This window comes from Rattus norvegicus, chromosome 18 (genome assembly GCF_036323735.1).
Source record: "Rattus norvegicus strain BN/NHsdMcwi chromosome 18, GRCr8, whole genome shotgun sequence".
Lineage (NCBI taxonomy): Eukaryota > Metazoa > Chordata > Mammalia > Rodentia > Muridae > Rattus > Rattus norvegicus.
Window position 1 is genome coordinate 44,447,644 of NC_086036.1, and position 9,694 is coordinate 44,457,337.

Here is a 9,694-nt window from a genome sequence, read left to right on the forward strand (position 1 = left end):
CTACATCTGATAGAGGGATAATATCCAAAATATACAAAGAACTCAAGAAGTTAGACTCCAGAGACCAAATAACCCTATTTAAAAAAATGGGTACAGAGCTAAACAAAACATTCTCAGCAGAGGATTATCCAAAAAACACCTTAAGAAATGTTCAACAGCCTTAGTCATCAGGGAAATGCAAATCAAAACAACCCTGAGATTCCACCTCACACCAGTCAGAATGGCTAAGATCAAAAACTCAGATGACAGCAGATGCTGAGGAGGATGTGGAGAAAGAGGAACACTCCTCCATTGTTGGTGGGATTGTAGACTGGTACAACCATTCTGGAAATCAGTCTGGAGGTTCCTCAGAAAAATTGGACATTGAACTACCTGAGGACCCAGCTATACCTCTCCTGGACATATACTCAAAAGATGCCCCAACATACAACAAAGACACATGCTCCACTATGTTCATAGCAGCCTTATTTATAATAGCCAGAAGCTGGAAAGAACCCAGATGCCCTTCAACAGAGGAATAGATCCAGAAAATGTGGTACATTTACATAATGGAGTAATACTCAACTATCAAAAACAATGACTTCATGAAATTCATAGGCAAATGGATGGAACTAGAAAATATCATCTTGAGTAAGATAGCCCAATCACACAAAAATACACATGGCATGTTCTCACTGATAAGTAGATATTAGCCCAAAAGCTTGAATTACCCAAGATACAATCCACGGACCAAATGAAACTCAAGAAGAAGGATGACCAAAGTGTGCATGCTTCAGTCCTTCTGAAAAGGCGGCACAAATATACTCATCAAAGGGGATATAGAGAGAAAGTTTGGAGCAGAGACTGAAGAAATGGACATTCAGAGCCTACCTAACCTGGGCATCCAGCCCCTATGTATTATTTAGTCACCAAAACTAGACAATATTGATGAAGTCAAGAAATGCATGCTGACGGGAGGCTGATATAGCTGTCTCCTGAGAGGCTCAGCCAGAGTGTGACAAATACAAAGGCTAATGCTTTCAGCAAACCATTGATCTGAGAACAGGGTCCCCATTGGAGGAATTAGAGAAAGGATTAAAGGAACTGAAGGGGCTTGCTACCATATCAGAACAACAATACTGTCCAACCAGAGTTCCCAGGGACCAAACCACTGCCCAAAGAGTACACATGGACTGACCCATGGTTCCAGTTGCATATGTAGCAGAGGATGGCCTTGTTGGGCACCAGTGGAAGGAGAAGCTCTTGGTCCTGCCAAGGCTGGACCCCTCAGTGTAGGGGAATGTCAGGGTGAGGAGGCAGGAAGGAAAGGGGGTTGGGAGGGGGAACACCCTCATAAAAGAAGGGGAGGGGGATGTGATAGGAGACTATGGACAGGGAACTAGGAAAGGAATTACATTTGAAATGTAAATAAAAAATATCAAAATAAAAATACAGGTCTTTCTCGGTTGTCATGAGGTTGCTAAAAAAACAAAAACAAACAAAAAAATGAAAAACAAAAAACTAGATGAGGTAAATCCAAAGTTCAAGCATTCCACCAATTTTATCCATTGGCATGCCTCTTTCAATATAGAAAATAGTATACAAACAAACCAGCAAATAACCTACTTGGAAGAGGTGAGTAGCCTTCTAAAGAATAATAAACTTTCTGATTCAGCTTGAGCCCCTCGTGTTAGATAGTAGTATAATCTATGGCAGCCTTACAGAGAAGTCTAAATGTGTCCAATAAACCCTATCATTCTACATACATTTGCTCCGTTCCTGGATTGTGCTGGCGCTGGAGTGGCCACAACAGAAAATGGGAGATATTGACAGAATGAATGCTACCATCAGTTAATCGTTCCTCCATGATAAGTTTCTAAGATGCAAACTGATGTATCTTTCTGTAAAATTTTGCACCCGTTTATCTTTGCTCTGCCCCATACAGTACTTTTGTCAGATTACCTAAGCGTGCTCCCTCCAGCCCTGGAACTAACCACTTAAGCAATTCTCTATTGCCCATAAGGCTGTGCAACTCCTACTTTAGGAAGCATGTACAAACTGCATGACTAAATGTCAACTTTTCCATTTAGGCACTTTTTTTGTTTTGTTTTGTTTTTTGTTTTTTGTTTGTTTTTTGTAATACCATTAACATTGCCCATAAGTAAAAATGAAATGTGGTTAGAGTCCATTCTTAGAAGACACAAACTAAGGAAAAAATCCTCATATGTAACTCAAGGTAATTCTGAGAAATTACCTTGATTATCAGGATAAGCTTTGAAAGCTGAAGAAGATACGTATTCATGTTCATTTAAACCAGTGGTTCTCAACCATCCTAAGGCTGCAACCCTTTACTATCATTTCTTATGTTGGGTTAACCCCCAACCACAAAATCATCCCATTGCTACTTTATAACTGTAATGTTGCTACTGTTATGAATAGTAATGTAAATATCTGACATGAAGGATATCTAATATGTGACCTCCCGAAAGAGCCACAACCTACAGGTTGAGAACCTTTGATTTAGACCAAAAATTCATGAAATTTATTCTATCTATTTGGTCTGCTTTTCCCTATCCCCAAACATACTATTTCTCTTATATGATTTCTGCTGCTGTGTCTGTCCAACCTTATATTTTGGAGTCATAAGACACGCTCTAGTCACATAGTCAGGGACTCAATTCAGGATCTACCAGGTCCTGGGTGTCTGTAGTAAGTGCTGTCTGCTTTTAGAAGGTAAAACACTGTTCAAGAAGGCAGTTTGTCACTACTAAGTTCTCTACTGATAGTCACCCGTGACTTCCTCCTAGACTATGTCTAAACTTCCAGAATCCATCTAATCATTCAGTCACTTTTACCAAGATGCTGGATCCTAATGTATGGCCTAGGGTTCTTGTATAAACTTTGCTATAATTTAGTCTTTTGATTTGTAGCACATAATATAAGATCTTCAAGATCTATTTCCACAAGGCATTTCCACTTCTTAGTGTCACATATGAACTAACCTTTAATTTCCTTTAGTGTTTAAGCAAATATTTTCCTAAGCAGGAACGTCATTTTTCTGCAGTGCTCTGTTGAGCCTCAATTGGCCTGAAGCCAAACAAGGTAGAGTGATAGGTATAAGTACTCAGGAAAATAAGTTATAAATGTCAGGATTCTTACCCCACAGGTGGGGTCTGCGGCCTCCAGACAAGATGGAAAAGGATGTCTTTCTCTATCACATAAGACCAAATACTATTATACCAGGCGTATTCAGTCTTACTTCATTGTATGGAACTGTCAGGTTTTACTTGCCCTGTTATTTCTTTATAAGGACCATGATTTCCTATAGGGACCGTCTGCCTATCTCTTGCCCCCAGACAAAGCTTACAGTACCTGTTTCCATGGGAATCTCCCCAAAGCCCAGACTGTTGCCAAGAATATAGATTGCTCTCCACAAGCTGACAACAAGAACTCATCGCTGAAGACAGCACCTGTATGACTCACTGAACACAGATATATCAGGCCGGTGTTTGCATAAAGCCTTCACTTCTATGTTCCAATGTCTCTGATAAAATAAGGTATTCTGCACTATCAAAAGAGAAATATAAACACAAAGACAGCCAGAAATCTATCTACAATGGTCTTATTCCTCCAAGACATGCTGTGGTGACGGTAGCACAAAGCTTGTGAGAGTAATCACCCAATGACTGATCTGACCTAAGGCCCACTCCATGAAATGGTACCGTTCCTGACACTTCTTAGGTGACTGACCAAGAACCTGAGACTTGATATCCAAGGGAACAAGAGCAAAAATAAATAATACTGTCTTTAAAAAAAAGAGTGTACTGACAAAATGAATCCTAGTGATATTCTATGACTCAGCCATTATCAGACACGCTTCTCCAGTAGCAGATAATTATAAAGACCTATACCAGACATTATACTGAGAGTAGGAGAGCTTGAAATACTCAGCCCTAAATAAGATGTCTTCATCAAATCCCTCCACTCAGAGCCCAGGGAATCCCATGGAAGAGGATGTGGAAAGACTCTAAGAACCAAAGGGGTGGAAGACACTAAGGAAAAAGGCCCTCTAAATCACAGGATCAAAGCACACATGCACTTTTAGAGACCAAAACAGCATACACAGGGTCTACATGGGTCTGCACTAGATTCTCTGCAAGTATATTATGGCCGCAAGCTTAGTGTTTTTATGGAATTCCCAAGGGCATTAATGTGTGATCTCTAATTCTATTGCCTTCTCTTGGGCTCTTTTCCTTCTGTTGCTTTGTCTTCCAATATAATAGTTTTTATATTATATTATACTTTATTTTATTTAGCTATTCTTTAAAAGAAATCAAAGGAAGGAAGGAAAGAAATCAAAGGAAGGAAGGAAAGAAAGAAGGAAGGAAGGAAGGAAGGAAGGGAGGGAGGGAGGAAGGAAGGAAGGAAAGAAGGAAGGAAGGAAGACCTGTTACTAGGGTAAAGGTTAACTATTGAACTATCTCCTGGGAAAGAGATGATCAGTTTTCTCCAGAGGAGTAACACTGAGTATACCAACCACTCCAGGGCAGGCTTCTTGTTCAGGGGTAGTTGACCAACATATAATGGACTCAGTAGTTTTAATGTGTGCTTTGATTTGGTTATAGTTCGGTGTATTGTTGTTATTGTTTTTGTTGTTGTTGTTTTGTGTTGTTCTATTTCATTTTCTTGGTTTGGGGATGTATTTTGTTGTTGTTTTTGTTGTATTGGGTCTTGGGCTTTCTTTTTATAAAAGAACTTGAAGTTGGGTGGGTAGAGACAAAGAGAGGATCTTGAAGGACCTGGGAAAAGGAAAAGAATAGGGTCACAGTATATTTCAATTTAAAAATTGTTTTTAATAATATAACAAAAAACATTTGTTTTACAGATCTTAACAAGAAGGCAACAACTAAGCCACCAGAACCACTTTAGTTCTGCCATGAAGGGGCACTTTCACAGCTGACCTGTGATAATTTATTTGCTATGTGTGGTGTCTATTTTGGTGAGCAGCTTTGAAAATTCAATAAGCTCAGTGCTCTTAATAACTATCTTATTCCCACACTCCTGAGGTATCATAGCTGCCACATAGCCCAGTCCCTCACTCTTCACAAACACTCACTCTAATCCACTGTCAGATAGTCTTAGCAAGTGATACTTCCAACTGTGTTGTCTGAGGAGCCAGCTACAAACTCACAGTTTGGTGTTACAAGCGGTCGTAGTTTCCTTATCTATTTTATTGGGGAAATAGATTCTAAGACAGATGGTCATATTCAGGTAGTTCGTGTGTGCATCTTATCGTAGGAATAAAGAGTGAATTTAGGGAAAGCAAAACAGGAAACAGGCAAGTCAAAATGATGTGCTATTAAGTTGGTCACTCTGCAGGTCTCTTCAATGAAATGTGGCTCAAAGCTGTTTGCCCAAAAAGATAATGTGAAAGGCGTTCATTTGTGTCAGAGTGGCATATCAGTCAGTAGTATTCTCATCATTGCAATATGCGCTTTAAGTGACATCCACAGGTTCCTAGCAGCATCAGATGAGACTTCAAGCAGGAAACAAAAGTTATCAGGATTAAACCTTCCGAAAAGGCAGATGCAGACACAGTGCTTCTAGAACTGCATGTGATTTCCACAGGAAGCTTACCGCATCAGGGTCTCTGGTTACCTCATCTTACACCGAGAAACCAAATTCCCAGAACCACATCAAGTCCAAGCAAGTCAAGAGCTGAAAGTGAATCTGTTTGATGTGAGGCTCTTAACCATTACCTTAACAAGCTTTCCAGCATGACCGCTTTCCCAAAAGATAGATACAAGCAGCCAAACATGCTGGACTTACCCCAAACCAAAAGGGATGAAGGATGCTACCTTACTCTTAGCAGGTTTTCAGTAACAAGCAGAGTAGCTGAACCACCATAGACTGCATCCATCCTCTTACCCCAAGCTATACCAGAGGTCACAAACCTGTCTGTAGCTGCTGATGGTGTTCTGAGACAATGCAAAGATCTCCTGCTATGTTGTGGAACACTGGGATTCTAGAAATTCTAACACTAATTGCCATTAGTGGACCTGATAAATCCAATAGAACAATGAAAACAAACAAGAAATGTTTGTATTATAATTTTATTTCCCAGAAACAAGTACTTATTGGATATAAATAACTTTTGGCTAAGAGGTCTATAAAATACCTGATTATGATTGCTGAAAAGCCTGCAACCCAGTAGGTGCTGCTTATTTCTTTTAGATGCCCAGCAGGAACCAATACAGTATCATTGTTTTCTCCTTATTTAATAATAGACCAATATCAAAAGGTATTGCGAGACAATCCAAATGGCTGGTTGAAATTTTGCTATAAACAGTTGATACTATAAAGAGTCTTTTGAACAGATATTCTCTAAAATACCTAGTGTCTCTGATTTTGCTTTGGGATCCTTTTCCTCCTACCTGATTGCCTTGTCCAGCTTTGATATGAGGGTTTGTGCCTAGTCTTAGTACACCTTGTTATGCTGTGTTCAGCTGATATCACTGGGAAGCCTGCTTTTTCTGAAGGGAAATGAGGGTACAATGGATCTGGAGGGAGAAGGGAAGTAGCAGTCAGAACAGGGAGGAGTGGGGCGAGGGGGATGCTGTAGTCAGAATGTACCATATGAAAGAAAGATAAATTAAAAAGGAAAAAGAAGATCAGAAAGTTGAAAAGAAGACAAAGGTGTAGGATGCCTTGCTTTTTGGGATCTCTTTTCACAGGTATAAAAAGCAAATTTATCTGCAGAGATACAATACAATAGAGATAACAGAGTGACAATATCACCTTGTATGTTGAGTTTGGGACTGTTTTGGGTTGTTACTGTGGCTAGTTTGTGCCTGACTTGCAATTCGTTGGGAAACTGATGCCAACATGTAGGAGCCATGTCCCATTCAGGACCAAAGCCCACTAAAAAAAGAACAGAGAGATGCCTTTGTGAATCTTGGCAATGAGGCTCCTTTCCTATCTCAGAAATTAAATATTTTAATCATTATATCTCAAAGTAATAGTAGAGAACACTTAGCCAACAGTTTCCCAAACACCTTTCTATAACAATTTTTGCCATATCCACAATACAACAACACTATTATGGTCAAAATGCTTTTATATTCCTCACTATTCTTGACTTACAATGAACATCACATAAGTTATGAGCTTTATGTACTAATTATATGTATTTTAATATTCACTGAAATATTCAACTAAGTGTATCTTAAGTAATGTGCTACATAGTCCCCTAAAATCATTTCAACTTCCACTACTATATCTGTATCTCAACCAAGAAATTAATATCTTTTCAAATACTCCTGTGTGGATTGAGAAACTGATGAAATTTGTGGGTTTCCCAGACTGCAACCCACACTTAATTCTGCAACTTGTGGGGCAGGTTGATACATTTGCATCCTGCTGCCTCAATGGCAGGAAGGAAGGGTGTGACAAATGCAGGGGCATGGCAAAGCCTTGCAGTTCTTGGCTCCACAGAGTGATTAAGGCTCTACACAGATGTCTAAGCACAAACAAAGCAACTCCACTGCCCTCCTTCCAAGAAAAACATGTCTTTCTTCTCTGTGCGTAATGAGTTTAGCAGATCTCCTAGCCTGTGGTTTCCATCCTTCCCCTTCCCCCTAGCCAGTGTTATCATTCATCCTATCTGTCAGTGGAAGCGATTTCTGCCAAAGTTGGGGCAAAGGAGAAGATATTGCACCTCTCTTGGAAATAATCATCTCTGTACATAGAATTTATTAAGGGCTGTGTAATTTTTTTCAAAGTCTTTTCCCCAAATTTCGTTATGTTCAAGTATCACCACACCTCTACATATTCTATAATTTAGTTATCAAAGCTGTTTTTCAGGGTTAAATGCTGCAATCAAAAATAATGAAGGAAAAAAGAAAAGATAGAATTCAAAGCTTACGAAAGATCTTAGCATGAGAAATTCAAAGATGCTATGGATGTGAAGCAATGGTGAGGAATGAGTCCTACTTCAGTAAAAAGCTCCATTCTATTCATTCTGTTAGATGAGTATTCTGTGAAACCCATCAGTAAAGTCAATTCAACAATCAAGCCTTCAAGATGTGTAATAAGAAGTGGAAGCCTCCTGATTATAAAAAATATATTTGCTACATGAGGACATGCTGTCTCCCTAATGCTGCTGGAGTCCTTGGCATCACAGTGAAGATAATGTAAAGAAATAAACAAGGCTCCTAAACGGGAGAAAGATTTGTCATATAGAGTCAGGAAAGCCCTGGAGAAACACAAGTCCAAATGCACATCAAATAAACAATTGGTAGTAAAAGGTAATATCTGAATAATCTAAACCTCATTAATGGTGTCAGCCTAGGATATGCGATCAAAAATGTGTGGAAGGATTGCCAGAACACAAGTCAAATCCCTAACTGAACTTCCTTGAATAAATCTCCCTAGGAAAAACAAGTATTTGAAAAGTTAACAACCCTTAAAGGTCACTAGTAAGTTAAATCTGAACTGAACCACATGTGGCCTTAATGACCCTAACAGTTAATATGTGCCACTAATCCTCATATAGGATGCTTATTTACCTTTACCTGACCTATTACTTTGTCATTACTCCATCCAAACACAAATTACTGTTAGTGAGAAAGATTCTCCATAGCCGTCAATAAATTAAATATGAATTCACAGCAAGTCTGTTGCCTTTACTTTTGAGCTCACAGCATGCAACATGACCTACAGTCTGCGACTGTCTGGCTTCAGTCCCACACTCTCAGGGCGTAGCACATTGCCTGACTTGCTTCACGTGAGTGTTTGAGTATGTCTACCAACTTTGAGATTAATGAGATTAAAATATAAGAACGAAAATCTACTGGAAATGTCCCTTCCAAAACAACAAAATTGGCATTAGGATATTTTAACACACACAACAAACATGTGTTATTTTCATTGACATATAAAACAGTCACAGAATCATTAAGAATAAAGCAAAATCGCATAAGACTTGAAAAACAGCAGAATACCAGATCTATAAATAATTAAAAATCCACATTTCAAAATTATAGTGTTTCCTATCAAACGACTGGTGGAGAATATTTGTTCAAAGGAAGCATTCTTAATGTTAAGTGAAATGAAAAACAACATTTTTTTGCAATCTTTCCTATAAAAGAAATTTGATCTGGCCTTTCTGGAATGCAACTTGGAAATCCACACAAGAGTCATCACAATGACCACCTCAGTTGTCCCATTATACCTATTTTCTCTCAGAAGTTATTCCATGGGGTAGGAGAGCTTGCACAATCATTTCTAAAGGGTTCTTCTTAACACAGGAATATTTGCTATGCTTTCAATTTGGAAACATTCTGAATGTCCATAATTAATGGCTGATTAAATGAGTCTTGTTATATCAATATAGAATATGATACAATTAAAATGAGATGATGGTAAATATAAAAGTTGCAACATAAAAACTCAACTTTTTATTTGCACATTTATAAATAGAGCATGTATGCGATATAACTAAGCTGTAGGACCAATTTTCATATTTTTAGACGAAATCAGGCACATTTAGGGTATTATGACTGTAATCTCATATTTGAGAATACAAATGTAAACACAATGTATAGTTTGCAAGACCTATATAGAATGATATTGCCATAAGAATGTTAATTTCCAAGATAAAAATGCACTATACCAGCTCCTATACACTCTCTTCACAATTTTTAAAATGATTTCT